The sequence below is a fragment of the Diadema setosum genome, chromosome 12 (assembly GCF_964275005.1).
Source record: "Diadema setosum chromosome 12, eeDiaSeto1, whole genome shotgun sequence".
NCBI lineage: Eukaryota > Metazoa > Echinodermata > Echinoidea > Diadematoida > Diadematidae > Diadema > Diadema setosum.
This window is the reverse complement of record NC_092696.1, coordinates 14,922,654-14,937,269: the sequence shown is the minus strand read 5'-3', so window position 1 is coordinate 14,937,269 and position 14,616 is coordinate 14,922,654.

Genomic DNA, 14,616 nt, shown 5'->3' with positions numbered 1-14,616 from the left:
GGGTGCCGCACCAGGAATGAGGCCGCAGCAGCCGATGACGATGGGGCAGCCGCAGATTGGGGTGGGAATAGGGATGGGAATGGCGCTGGCAGGCATGAGCACGATGGATCAGTCAAGAACGAGAAAAAAGAGCTCTAAATCCCAGTCACTGACATTATAAAAACGTGTACTCGTTATCATTTCAGGCATTCAACAAAATTAAGTTTTGTTTTTAAAAATTTATCAAAATGAAAACTTTAAACATGGAAGTTGGATGTGTCATTTCATATCAGCAGGAACGCGTGTTTCAATTCTTATCCTATGTGCTGCTATGAAAGAATTCGTTCAAAAAAAAATCAAAATAGATTTATAACGATATAGAATATGTGTCTTTTTCATGTTGCTCATCATGTTGCAGGTGGAGTGCATCACCATTAATGACGACCCGTTAAGCGAGATGCTTAGTGACTATCGAGGAGTCAGAGAGGTATACATGTTTATTGTGTTTTAATTTCATCGATTATGACGCATGTTATGGTCATAAAGCATTAGAGCTGAACTGATCAGTGGGAATCAGTGTGAATGTTGAGGGATGATTTTCCAATTCTTGTGGGATTCATTGAAGAGTATATTATTTTGAATACATTTTGTTTGAAAATTATTTACTTCAGAATGGTCTCATGTTCATGTAATTGGCTGTTCAATTTTTCCAGGTTGGCATGCCTGTACAGTAACGGGGCGATTAAACTCTACGTTACTTGAATATGAGACCATTCTGAGGCAAATGAACTTCACACAAGAATTATATACATAATGTACTCTTAAATCGTCATAAATTTGAATAATAAAAAAATCAGGATATGATGGAATAACAAATTTTCTTAAAAAACATGTTTCACTTAAAATGTAATCATTTCTCCTCTAACATTAAACTCGTCCCTATCTTTAAGAAGGGACGGAAAGATTCGGTGAATAATATACTGACCAATTTCTGTATTGACTTCAATCTCTAAAATCATTGAAAGGTTAGTTTACATTAGACTATTGAAATTTCTCAGAAATCATAACATTTTCTCAGATTATCAGTTTGGTTTCAGAAAACATTAGAATACAACCCATACTTTACTCACTTTAATAGACAAGGTAGCTCATGCTATAGATAATTCTGAGCATACCATTGGAGTTTTTCTTCAATTTTTCTAACGCTTTCGATAAAATAGATCACGAAATCGTATTTTCTAAACTGTGTCATTATGGAATCCGTGGGACACCTCTAGAATGGTTTGAGATAGAAAGCAAGTTTTTAACATTAAAGGGTGTGATTCGCAGTTAAACCCTATTTCATTGCTGCCAGCGCAATGCGTAAATGAGGTATGCCTTCTTATTTTATCATTATCCGTTTTTATCAGGTTTCTAACTTCATATTCAGGTATCGTTGTCAGCGTACGTTGCGAAGAGTGAGTTTTGATCGACGATACGCAACACGGCACATTTTGATTAGCGTGATGATTATTTGAAGTGCGAAGATACACATGCATAAGACTGGCGGAATTAAGACAATTTTTGTCTGTTGCGAATGAACACTAATGCGCCATGCTGACAAGAACAGTTCACGAAACTTAGAAATCTTTGGAAAAAAAAAAAAAAAAAACCTTTGAAAAGCAGACGAGAATTGACAAGTCATCATACATAACTTACAAATCCTGGTCATTCTGTTCAATCTTATCTCACTCTCCAATAGACATCTAGTGATGGAAATGACTCAGAAGACGAGAGCAGCTCAACAGGCGAGACCAGCTCAACAGGCGAGAGCATCTCACTAGGAGAGAGCACCTCATCAGGCGAGAGCTTCTCACCAGGCGAAAGCATCTCACCAGACGAGAGCAGCACAACAGGCGAGAGCAGCTCAACAGGCGAAAGCAGCTCAATAGGCGAGAGTAGCTCAACAGGCGAGAGCAGCCACAAAGCAGGCCAGGTTTATGAGCAAAAGAACTTCCAAGCTCCGTACAAATCTTGAGACAAACAGCTGTGGAAGTATGCTACCATTCGAGGTGTTACTTTCTTGAGGGAACCAGAAAGGCAAAGGACACGATTGCAATGGACCAGGAAGAAAAGAAAATAGGAGAACTGACCAAGGCTAAGCGTCATAAAGGAACGGTCACAAAATTCTTTGGCAAGAAACATTAATTCCGTTATGCTACCGGGAAACCACTTATCGGGCTATCCAACAATCGGTCTCACAGAGCCTCAGTGAGCTGTAACATTGACAATAGACATGAGAGCTCTATCGATGTGACAGAGGCATGAGCCTTTACATTTTACGAAAGTTAAAAATGTTAAGAAAAAAACTGTTTTGTGGAAAGCAATTTTCATTTCCGCCAAGTCCTTTATGAAACAAGGTGTACTATTATGGTAAAAGATATGTTATCATTTGACGTTTGAATAACCTGTGTAAATTGTTTGAAAATGAAAAAAGTAACATGAATAAAAATGAATACTTAAATACAACTTACATTGTCCAGAGCCACTGCTCCAACCTTGTGACGGTAACTTGCAAAGATTGTCTTTATGGCATTGTAGCTGAAAGATAGACCTCTTTGACCAGTCTGATTTACGGACACATTTCATGTATCACGTGCTTCCTTCACTCATTGGTTGCCCTTATTCTTTCGTTTCAAGTGATTTGTATAATATAGTATGTTATCATTTGAAGACTGTATTTGACTCATGCACAAGAAGAAATCTATCAGATTCCGAGGAGCTTAATTACGAACCTATAGCAAGAGTACAAGATAAAAGATCGTTACCCCGTGGCAATTAAGGTACTGGAAAACACACACACACACACACACATAATGCATTCAAACAATGCACGCCAGGCTAAAGTAATCAACAATTACATTGTGAAAAGCAGCAACATGTTTGGATGGTGTTCCCAATTTCACTATATTCGCAGATGTCCACCTGTGGATACGATATCCATAGTAAAACTTTCTACATTGACATCAAGAAACGATGTTAACACTCTCCTAGAGTTGTAAGAACGAAAATGTTTGTCGTCATTGACTCTTTAATTTGTATTCTACATTTAGTACAGTATTTTAACGATGATTCTGAAGGGATCTTTTAATTGAATTTGAGGAGACGAATGATATTCGTATTGTTGTCTTTCGAAACAACAACCAACAAATACAAAACGTCATCGAGGGATCATGGAAAACCAGGGCGTGACACAAAGATGATTCTATAAGTAATGATGAAATACAAGATGACGAGGGTTCCATATTCGTCATGCTTCAGGCAGGAGCTTTATAGTTATGGAAGATTCGAATCTATCGTCATGATGAGTTTTAGTCTTCGAGTGTGTATAAAGCAGGTGGATATTATCTGCCTCGCATCTTTTTTTTTTTTTTTTTCTTGTGGCGTATGTGTGGTTTTACATAATGAAATCAGATAGGGGTTGGGGCATCTTTTTTTGTTAAAGAAATTATGAATTCCGTTCGGTTAATTCAAGTATGACCTTTTTTTTTAAGTTTACCTCAGGTTTTAAGGAGTGCTGTATTCTCAAAGGAGTGTATGGGAGTTTATGTAATTTAATGTATATTGATTGATTTGATCAAGTTGATCAAGATAGTTGTTTTTTTTTTTTCTTGTAGAGTTATGGGGAATTTGATATAAAAGTGTATTTATTCTCGTATATAGAGTATACTCTCAAAAAGAGTTTTAAAAAGATAAAAAAGAAGGTAATTCAGCAGCAGAAGTTTATGCGTAATGAAGCAAATACGGATTGGCTTGATTTAGTTCAGTTTTTCTTTCTCTGATTCCTCTGATAATTTGAGAGAATTTTACGTTATTTCTCGTATACATGGTATGTTTTTTTTATATAAAAAAAAAACCAACCAGATATATTGTACTGTTTTTTTAAAGATGAAATGATTTCTTTCATACTAATTTTATTTCTCAAAATCAAAGCAAATCTAGATCAATTACATGGACGTTACAATCAAGATTAAATGTCAAAGGAGGAATACCAAAGTACAGTTTATACTACATACATTGCAGAAATCTTTGTAAAACACTATAAAGTACAATATAATGCAAAAAAGGCAGTGCATACGATTCAACATAGGAAAGCAGGAGACCGTCAACATAAAAATGGCTTGACTGGGCTGATGGTTTCATTGGGAATATGACACGAGTTTCATCACATCTTCATTTCATATTATATGCCAACGACACATATATATTTTATTTAAAAAGAAGACTATAAATACTCTTATTAACACTCTTAATACCGAATGTCCAAGGTATCTCTGTGGTTCATGTGCAATAAGTTGTTATTGAGCGTTGATGAAACCTGTTTTAGGCAATTTAAGAGCCCTCAATCCCGTACCAATCACAAAATAGATAATTCAATTGACAGTGTACTTATTAGTAAAAAGAAATCTACCAAGTTCTTAAGTGTTTTTCTGGTTTCAACAATGACTAGGAATGAAAATATTCATAGGATATGTATCTCGATTTCGAAAACGACTGGTATACTTCACAGGTTAAACACATTTTTTTGACATAGAACATTCTTCTAATCTTGTAAAATTCTTTTGTTTTACAACATATCAATTATTGTAATATCGCATGGGGCAACTGTAAAAAATCCAAAATTGATTTGTTGTTTCATTTGCAGAGAAAAAAAAAAACTGTCAGAATTTGTACACATTCATCTTAATCATATCATTTCGATCCTTTACAGAAACAGCTAAAAATTAAAAGTGAATGATTTCTATATGTATTAATCCGTCATTTTTTTCTATGTTCAAATACATCAACAATTAAATACTACCGTTCTCCCATTAAAAAAAGTCGAGTACACTCCTGTCTTACCAGGGGCGTCACCAACTTTTTTTCAAGGGGGGTCCGTTTTGACAGTAAATGTAAACTGTGAGATTTTTTTTTTTTATTGATTTACTGGCTCCTGCGTCATCATGTACATTTACACATACTCTGTATGTATTTTATATATTTTACATATTATACATGTGATTGTATACATACACGAATCTTTCGCTATGAAGGACTATACGGGGGTACATTATGTGACAGTGTGAGATCCTCGGCGATGATCCATTCCGCTCCTTCAGTGCGGAGGGTGTGGGAAGGGGATACGCCCTCCCACGGTAGGAACTTTTTGTAAAAACAAGAGTGTACAAGTCGCGTTTACAGAGCATAGTGAAAATAAAAATACTATGAAGGACTATTACGGAGGTACATTATGTGACGGTGAGAGATCCTCGGCGAGGGATCGAAGCAACTGAGCGGGAGAGGGTGTAGGAGGGGGATACCCTTCCCACGGAGGGACTTTTTGTAAAAAGAAAAACAAAAGGAGAATTGCATAACAATTAAATGCGAGCGAGCGGAGCGAGCGAGCTTGAAAATGTTGATATCTTACAATCCCAAACTGCGGTTTGTAGCTATATATTTTTTTCGCTTTGAAAATGAAGGGGGGCGCACCGGGCGCAACTGCATACTGGCAGCAACATGAGGATAATGGCATAACGATTAAATGCGAGCAAGCGGAGCGAGCGAAATTGAAAATTTTGACATTTTACAGTTCAAAAACTGTCGTTTTTAGCTATATCTTTTCGCTTTGGAGATGAAAGGGGGGGGTGGCGCACCGGGCACAACTGCTCGCAATTACTGGCAGCAACGTCAGGAGAATGGCACAACGATTAAATGCAAACGCCAACATTATTAATTGTTCATGTGTTATATGACCTGTAAATGTTGCGCCATCTGTTGGCGTTGGTTTTAGAGCCACTCGGGCTCGGTGATTAAAGTCTGACTACAACCCGTATCTGGTGTCGCTGGATGTTTTCTCCTTTTATTGGCGTGGTGGCAGCTACGGGATCAAAAAGGATATCCACTTTAAAAGTGCATCTCAAACATCAATTAGGAGAAATCTTGCTCTTTATATTGGGGTCCAGCGCTCAGCAAGATAGTGTTGTGATAACGCCAGGTACTTACCGATACACTGTTGTCTAGTTCAGTCCCACATATACAAAGTTATGTTGGCTACCGAGCCCGGGTCACACGTACCGACGCAGTGGTACGACCCCAGCGCTTCGGCGCACGGATGCCATTCCGAATTCCGTAGATGTAAGCTTCCTAGTTCACCTTACTTCATTGCAAACAAAGGAAGTCATGCAGTTGTAAGTGCGCAGAGTGGTTCCAAAGTGGACATGATGAGTGAGTCTCTTGCAGACATGTTGGAATGCGATATTTTGATTGATGATGCCGGATATGATTACATTACTAGTAAAGATGTTGCCGATGGCAGTGTTGTTGGCCTCACATGCTGCATGCTAACACACAATGATAAAGAGTTTTGGTTTAATGGTGTAGTTGTGAGTGATTTGAATGTTGACGTGATTGCTGGTGCTCCATTCATGGAGAACAATGATATCGCTGTACGTCCATCAAAACAACAAATCATATTCAGTGATGATTCAACCTTTTGTTATGGCTCTGGGTCTAACCCGGTTAGAGTGCAGGATGGTTCATGTAGATCATCCGTTGATGTGAGTTGTGTCTCCCTTGAGAAACAGACTAAGTGTGAGTATGCCAGTTCAGAATCCATTGCAGCATGCCCCACTGACTCAACTAGGCCTAGTCTGTGCAGTGATGTTGCTTGTGATCAGGCTTGCCAGTCTGAATACTCAGTTGAACGTAGCTCTAGAGTTTCCCCTGTGAGTGTGACTGAGCATAGCTCTGGATATTCCCCTGATGTGACTGAATATAGCACTGTATATTCCAGCGAGATAACTGAGCCCAGCTCTGTAAATTTCTCTATCATGACTGAGCAAAGCTCAGTACTTTCCCATGATTTGACTGAGCTTAGCTCTGTACATACCCCTGATGTGACTGAATATAGTAGTATTAGTACTGTGCATTTCCCGGAGATGACTGAGCCCAGCTCCGCAAGTTTCTCCTCCTTGACTGAGCATAGCTCTGTATGCACCCTTGTTGTGGCTGAGTATAGCTCTGTAAATGGCCCAGATCTGTCTGAAAGTGAGCAAGCCTCCGAGTCTGGTTATTGCACTGCAGTGCCTACTGAGCCTAGCTCTGACAGTCTCCCTACATTTCGTAATGGACACAACACTGAGTGTCCTGATGGCTCTGCCAATGTAAATGGTAGGTCAGCTGAGTCACACTCTGCTATGGCCACACCAAAGCCTTGTGTCTCATTCCAAGATTTGCCAGCTAATTATCACGGTGTTTCATGGAGTGACTCATACATTTCTGATGAGCAGTACGTGTATCTGGTTTCAGGTTTAAGGTTGCAAGGTAACAGTGCCAGAGACACGTGTGTCAGTGCGAATGCACCAGCAGTCAGTTCTCGTCCCACGTGCACTATTGAGCATGTTCCGGCTGTCGATGATAATCATACCATGCGCGTCGATATGCATGCGGCGGCTTTTGACGATACTCATCCAATGCGCACTGTTGTGCAGGCGCCGGCTGATGTTGCGAAGCCCTTGAAGATGACCCCATTTAATGAGCCATCCCTTTCCGCCAGTGATGATGCCTCAACCCCACAGGTGCTCGAGTACAATGATAATAGTCAAGACAATGTTTCTAGTGCCTGTGGAAAAGTGGTCGTATCCCCAGACCTGGAAGATGATGCACATTGGTCTACTGTGGTACATCATCAATCTTCGCCAGATCATGATAACAACGCCCTTCCCACCATCAGTCATGATGCTGATGTGATCACGATGCCCAGTGTTCACCCCCATGACCACACAGGTCATGCTCCTTTGCAGACTGGTGAGTGACCATGATGCTGTAACCCCTCCCAGTACCCCGCTCCATGATGTGATCTGCCCTCGCACATCACAGCCCGATGTCACAGCCCTAACTGCCACGACCGCACGATGTCGATGCAGATGACCCCTTCTGGGATTCCATGGATGTTGTCGCTCTCAACCTGTTGCCACACACCTCTAATGCTTGTGCTGGTGACCCCTCCTGTGCCGTCCATGATGTCATCACTGACTACCCTTGCTACGTCCCCCATGTCGTCTACGATGGTGTTGGTGACCCACGTGATGTCTCCTTCAATGCTGATGTCGATGACTGCGATGTAGCTGACAATGCCTGTGTCAGCGCTTCCCCACCCTTGTGTGCGGCGATACATGCCCTAAGCATCAATGCCTTTGTCGGTCAAGAGTGCCCACCCGATAATGCCCCCAACGTCGTTGCCCGATGGTCCCGTCACCGCCTGTGCCCTGCGGTTGGACACATGGCACGTCCTCCAGATGTTGGCCCACCTGATGATATCCATGATGTACTTTCACTGCATGACGTAGGCTACCCATTCTGTCCCCCTGCACCCCATGTGCGGGATGCCAATGCTGCCATCCTGCCTGGCTACCCCCCCCCCCCCCCCCTTTGTTAGTTCTCCCATTTGTTTCAAAGGTGATTACTTTGTTTTTAAAGTATTTTGTAATTTACCCCCATGTTTAGAATCCCATTGTTTGGTGTCTTTATAAATGCCCTATTGTGTAGTTATCGCCACGTAACTGTTTTCCCACGTGATTTGATCCAGATATTATGTTTACAAGATATTAGGATAATGATGTGGTATTTATGCTGATGTGTAGGTTGCAAAGACATCTTTAGAAAATTTGAAGAGTGTAACTTGTTTGTGTTCACAGGTTATTCATTTATTTTGTTTTCGCTGCTCTGTGTGGTACCTCTGTACACATAAAATAGTACATTTTGTAGGTTACTCACAATTGTTTTGAGTACAACTGGCATTCGTAATTACTTTTAATAAGTGTTCAACCTGTCTTAATGTATACTGGTATGTGTTTCTGTGCAGAGACCACACGGAATTGGACAGTCCATGTATATGTACATGTAATTACTCCTAGTCCTGGAGGCCCGTACTTCCATTATTTTATTGTTGTCCACAATTATTTTCCATGTTACCTATTTAGTGACAGACTATGTCAGATATTGGTCATGAATGTGTGCTTCTTACATATTTAGTATCATAGTTTGACTTAGGGGGGAGATTCCCTGCCTGTATTGTTATATGGTTCTACATGTATATTACCTTGAATCACAGGTTTCTACGTGAAATGATTATTTTGCCTCTCACTGTGAATGGTTTGTGTATTAAACCTTAGTCAATTGATTTGTTGACTGCCCACTACAATTATAACGTGTACATAATCAGTACAGTGTTACTTAATTTTAATCACTTGCTGATACAAGCTGTATTGCAAGTGCAAGCCCTTCAGCTAGAGTCTTCAGTTTGGCTGGCTAATTATAAATCAGGTCTGTGGGTATTATATTACACATTAGTGTGCCATGATTTTGTTTATTATGTGATCATAGTACCGATTGTTTTATTCCATTTATGGCAATGAAGGAAATGTATAGGATATAAATCCCTGTAGTTCTGTTATTTTGTTATGTCCAGTGATTGTAAGTTGAAGGTAATTGAATTTTGTGTAAATTGTTGTTGATAATTTATGCTGTGATAATGGCAGTTAGTTTAGAGTTTAGGAGAAGGGCATAAAATTAAATGCGAGCGAGCAGAACGAGTGAGCTTGAAAATTTTGACACAGTCAAAAATTTTGGCATTTTATGCCATTCTCCTGATGTTACTGCCAGTATTGCCAGCAGTTGCGCTCTGTGCGCCTCCCTTAATTTCCAAAGCGAAGAAATATAGCTACAAACGGAAGTTTTTTTGACTGTAAAATGCCCAATTTTTCAAGGTCGCTCGCTCCGCTCGCTCGCATTTGAATCTTTATCCCGTTCTCCTGATGTTGTTGCCAGTAATTGCCAGTAATTACCAACAGTTGCGCCCCCTTAAGATTTGAAAGCGAAAAAAGCAGCTAAAAAACTGCCGTTTGTAGCTATTCCTTTTCGCTTTGGAAATTAAGGAGGGGTGGCGCACCGGGCGCAACTGCTGGCTATGAATACTGGCAGCAACATCTGGAGAATGGCATAGCGCTAAAATACGAGCGAACGGAGCGAGCGAGCGTGAAAATTTTGACATTTTACAGTCCAAAAACTGCCGTTTGTAGCTATGTTTTTTTTTTTTCGCTTTGGAAATTAAGGGGGGGGGGGGGTGCGCCACTGGTAGTCAAGGATGTCGGTTTATGTTCATGATTGGGGGAGGTATGACCAGCGAGGGGCGTCGAAGTGACAAAGCGGGGGAAGGATGTCCAAAGTCTGCACTTTAGACCATCCCTAATTGTTTGTGTTTGTGTGTGTGTGGGTTTTATACATGGACAAGTTGGGAAATAGCCCAGGTCAAGTCTTATTATTGGCAATGCAAGGCATTTTTATATAGACTATAGTATGTAAAGCAACACCCAGTGATCTAGCTTTGATATAACAGAGTGTACGATGCAGAGGTGTACATTCTACATCACAATGCGCAACATTGCAGCGACTCTTTGCCGTTCGGATGTTCTGAGTACACTGCTCCATCCTGCTTATCATTCAGAATGCCAACCAGGAATCACGCTAAATCACATTTTTTTTTTCGGCTCCGGGCTTTTTGAACAATGTTTCACACTATTGATGCCTCTTTAATTATGGTTAAAAGAAATCTTAGAGAAAAAAATTCTTGCTCACCCTTTCATGTCAATTTCAAAAGCAGTTTACTAACCCTTGAATTACCATTTTGATTTTTTTTTTTTAACTGGCGGATTGGGGGGGGGGGAAGGAAGGGGGTACGTGCTTCCCCCCCCCCTCCACCCAGTTACACCATTGATTGGAGACCTATAACGGGGGAGGGTGTGGGCGGGTTATCTCCCTCCCATGCCACGGAGCTTTTGTATTTTCTGAATTGATAATCCGTTGCACAATGAATGAAATATACCTTACGTATACAGTACGGGCGATAGATAGTAAACACGTGATGTATGTATAGCATTAGTGCTGCCAGAGCCAGGGTGCGATTGTTTTTGTTTTGTTTTTTGTTTTTGTTTTTGTTTTTTTCCTCCTGGTGCAAAAAAAGAATAATAATAAGAAAAAAAAACAATTATTTAGCGTCCGCCGTTGAGGTCGCTCGCACCCTGAAGCGTTTTGTTTGTTTGTTTGTTTGTTTGTTTGTTTGTTTTTTTACGGTTCTGAAGGGGGGTGCGTTCGCAGCCAGCGCACCCCCCTGGTGACGCCCATGCTTACTCGTCATTGCAATGATATTCATCTACAGTGTAGATAATTTTACGCTACTTGTCGCACATAGATCTATCTGACACCATGAACTGGATAAATGGAATTCTCTCCCCGAACAATTTAAAGCATGCACATCCCTTTGTATTATTTCGTAAACAAGCATGAAAAGGTACATTACATGTATATTATCAAGTTATGGTAATTAGCTGATATCTTACATTTGTCACATTCATCGCAAAGCCACGGCTTGGTAAAGATTAAGCGATTGAATAGACACTGTACTTTAGGGCCTTTTTTTTTCTCAGTTAAAACGTGTCATTAGTTTGTGTTTTCTTTCCAATATCTAGATAGGTTAGGAGAGTTCATTTGATTTGAGTTATACATCATCTTAAATCTTAAAGTCTGCTCTTTTAGAATATGGTCTTAAATGAAAATTTATGTCTGGCGACTTTTTGTTTGTTTTGCAGTGCAGGGTCACATTTTTTATTAAGTTCTGATACCCCTACCCCGCCCCAGTCTCCTCACATCAAACTATTCAATAAATATAATGTTTGAGTTTTCCTATCTTAAAAAGGCACCTTGTATCGCGCTACTGCTTGGCTATTCAACTTGCACCAGCACTCACCTCACTCACCTCATTCTCTGTATAGTGTCTATTCAATTTTCGTTGTTGCAATGTGATGCCAGAATGTTCCTTTTTTCTTGCTTTTTTCTTTTCTTTTCGATGATTATACAAGGTGTATGTTTTGCCCATTGTCATGCTTTGTCATTCTCCTTCAAGGCTGTAGTATCGTCAAGCTGTATACTTATTTGACGCCTGTTTCCTGCATTTACACTCCCAATAGGCCTACATGTACAGTGTACCATATTTCAGTTTGATCATTTGATTCACTTTATCCCAGTAGTTCATAGTTATTGACGTGTTATCTTAGTCTTTTCTTTAATCTGTACACGTACACTGTATACATCGCAGTTTTATATCGGGATATACACAATGCTTGTTTTATTGTCTTGTATGCTAAACAAAAAGAAATGTGTGCATTTCATTTGTAATATAGAAAAATCCTAATAAATTCCTTTGAAATTGAAAAAAAAAACGAATAGTGAGTGCTATGCGTATGCAGTGAGAGGTGCTTTAAATGTTTGTGTTGTGGCCACGATGATACATAACGATTCTTCAATTTATTAATACAATACTATATTAGGGGGAAGTGTGCCTAACAGCTTTTGGGTGCACACACTCAAGGATATAGGACAATATAGATGTTGTCATGGTAACCACAACTTTGTCAATAGCTTTTGGAGCGCAGTAATAGAGTTTACATTCGGTATATACCGATTACAATGTATATACTGTATACATTAACTTATGATAATATAAATCATTATATATGCATACATTATACATTATACATTATATTACAATGTATAATGTATGCATGTATAATGATTTATAAGTGTAGTTATGTAAGACATTTTTTTCAGTATTTTTACCCAACCAATTTTCAAAGATTATTTTACTGCTTTTGTACATGGATGTGCAGACTTATTCTTTCGTCATTGTTGCACAATGTGCTGCGATGGTAAAAGCATATTTTGAATGAAAACCATAGAAAAACATTGTGTATTCAGTTAACTCCCTTGAATAGCTTTTTTTTTTTTCGTCTTCTTCTTTTTTTTTTCAGTCACATAGGGCATACCAGCTTCTCTTATTTGGTATCGTTAAAACGCCTGGTCTAATCTTCTCTCCTTTCTCTGTTTCTTTTTCACAAACCTGATTACTCGGGGCTTAAGGCCAAACAAACTTGCTTTCATTGAGATCCAGTCATACTTTTCTTTGCTCAACCCCATTTCGATTTCGACCAGTTATCATTACAATTGCTGTGTTATTACCTGTTATATTGTTTGATTTTGCACATACGTGTACTATTATTTCTTATTTAATAGTTATAAGTGAGAAAATAAATGAATTGAAATTATTCATGCATATATTTGACATTTCAGCATAAAATATAAGTAGAAAAAGAGCCCTAACACAGAGCAACTACTTCCAGAAAGGGACACAAATTGTAATAGACATACAAATACAATCAGTCACTTGAAAAATATCATTTATGTAATCTTACTTCAGGCTGTAAGCAAGCGCAAATATTCAATTTCTACATTCCATGTAACGGACATATATATATATATATATATATATATATATATATATATATGTGACCGTGCACCTCAAAACGAACATAAAGTCGCACACATTGATTTTGCGTGAGGACTGAAAATAAGTGAAATGGGTCAACCTAGCCGAACTTGACTTTTTCATATTTTCTGAAAGAGCGGGTCTTTCTCTACATTATGCTAAATTTTGGTATCATAAAACGGGCAGGAAAGTGTGTTTTTTAGCAGTTTATCTCGAACGTGTTTGGTAGAATAGTGTAATTAGGTGTGTCTTTAGAATCCCTTTTTCATTTCTGAAAAACCTTGTCCACACTCTTCACTTTCAACTCTAATAACTTTTGAAAGGATAATGCTACCCCTTTGAAAGTTGGCATGACTTATGAACAGAATGTGTTAATGAGGCATGCTTAATTTCAGTTTAATTTGATAATCCCTTCATTGTTGTTACTCTGGTGGTTTACTTCCTGTTTTTGTCCCATTCATCGCACAGCCAGCACGGTTTGGTAAAGATTAAGCGCTTGAATAGACACTGTACTTCAGAGCCTCTTTTCTCAGTTCACACTTTTCCTGAGTTTGTTCTTTCTTTCCAATATTTATATAGGTTAGGAGAGTCCATTTGATTTGAGTTATGCATCATTTTAAAGCTTAAAGTCTGCTCTTTCAGAATATGGTCTTAACTAAAAATTCTTGTCTGGCGACTTTTTGTTTGTTTTGAGGTGCAGGGTCACATATATACCTAATAACAGCCATCACGTCGGACATATGGGTCCAGAGAAGAGAGGAGCCAAAAAGTTACAGATAAGAAACAAAAGAGGACGAGGGTTATACAGACAGAGAGAGAGAGAGAGGAAAAAATCAATGATTTTTTAACTGAACACCTAATCAAAAAATGAGTCAAAAAGATAGGAGCAAAAGAATACACACCAAAAATAACAAAATATGCAAATAGCCCAACTTTTCTTTCAATTTAATAAGATACCGTGCAGTAAGCAGGGATACAGGAAAACATGAAAAAGAAGAAGAAAAAAAGAAAGACAGTTCATGAATTCTAGTGGCAGATGTCAATGGAGTGGCGGCGTGTGCCCCCCCCCCCCTCCCCTTTGATAATACTGTAAAGCTTCCTTTTAATGTTGTAAAACACCCCCCCCCCCCTTTTTACGGAATTCTTGTATCCAATACCCTAAATGTTAAGGTTAATAACATCTGAATAATGACTGTCCCTCGATGTTAGTATTCTACGCCGTCACATGCAACATCTGCCGG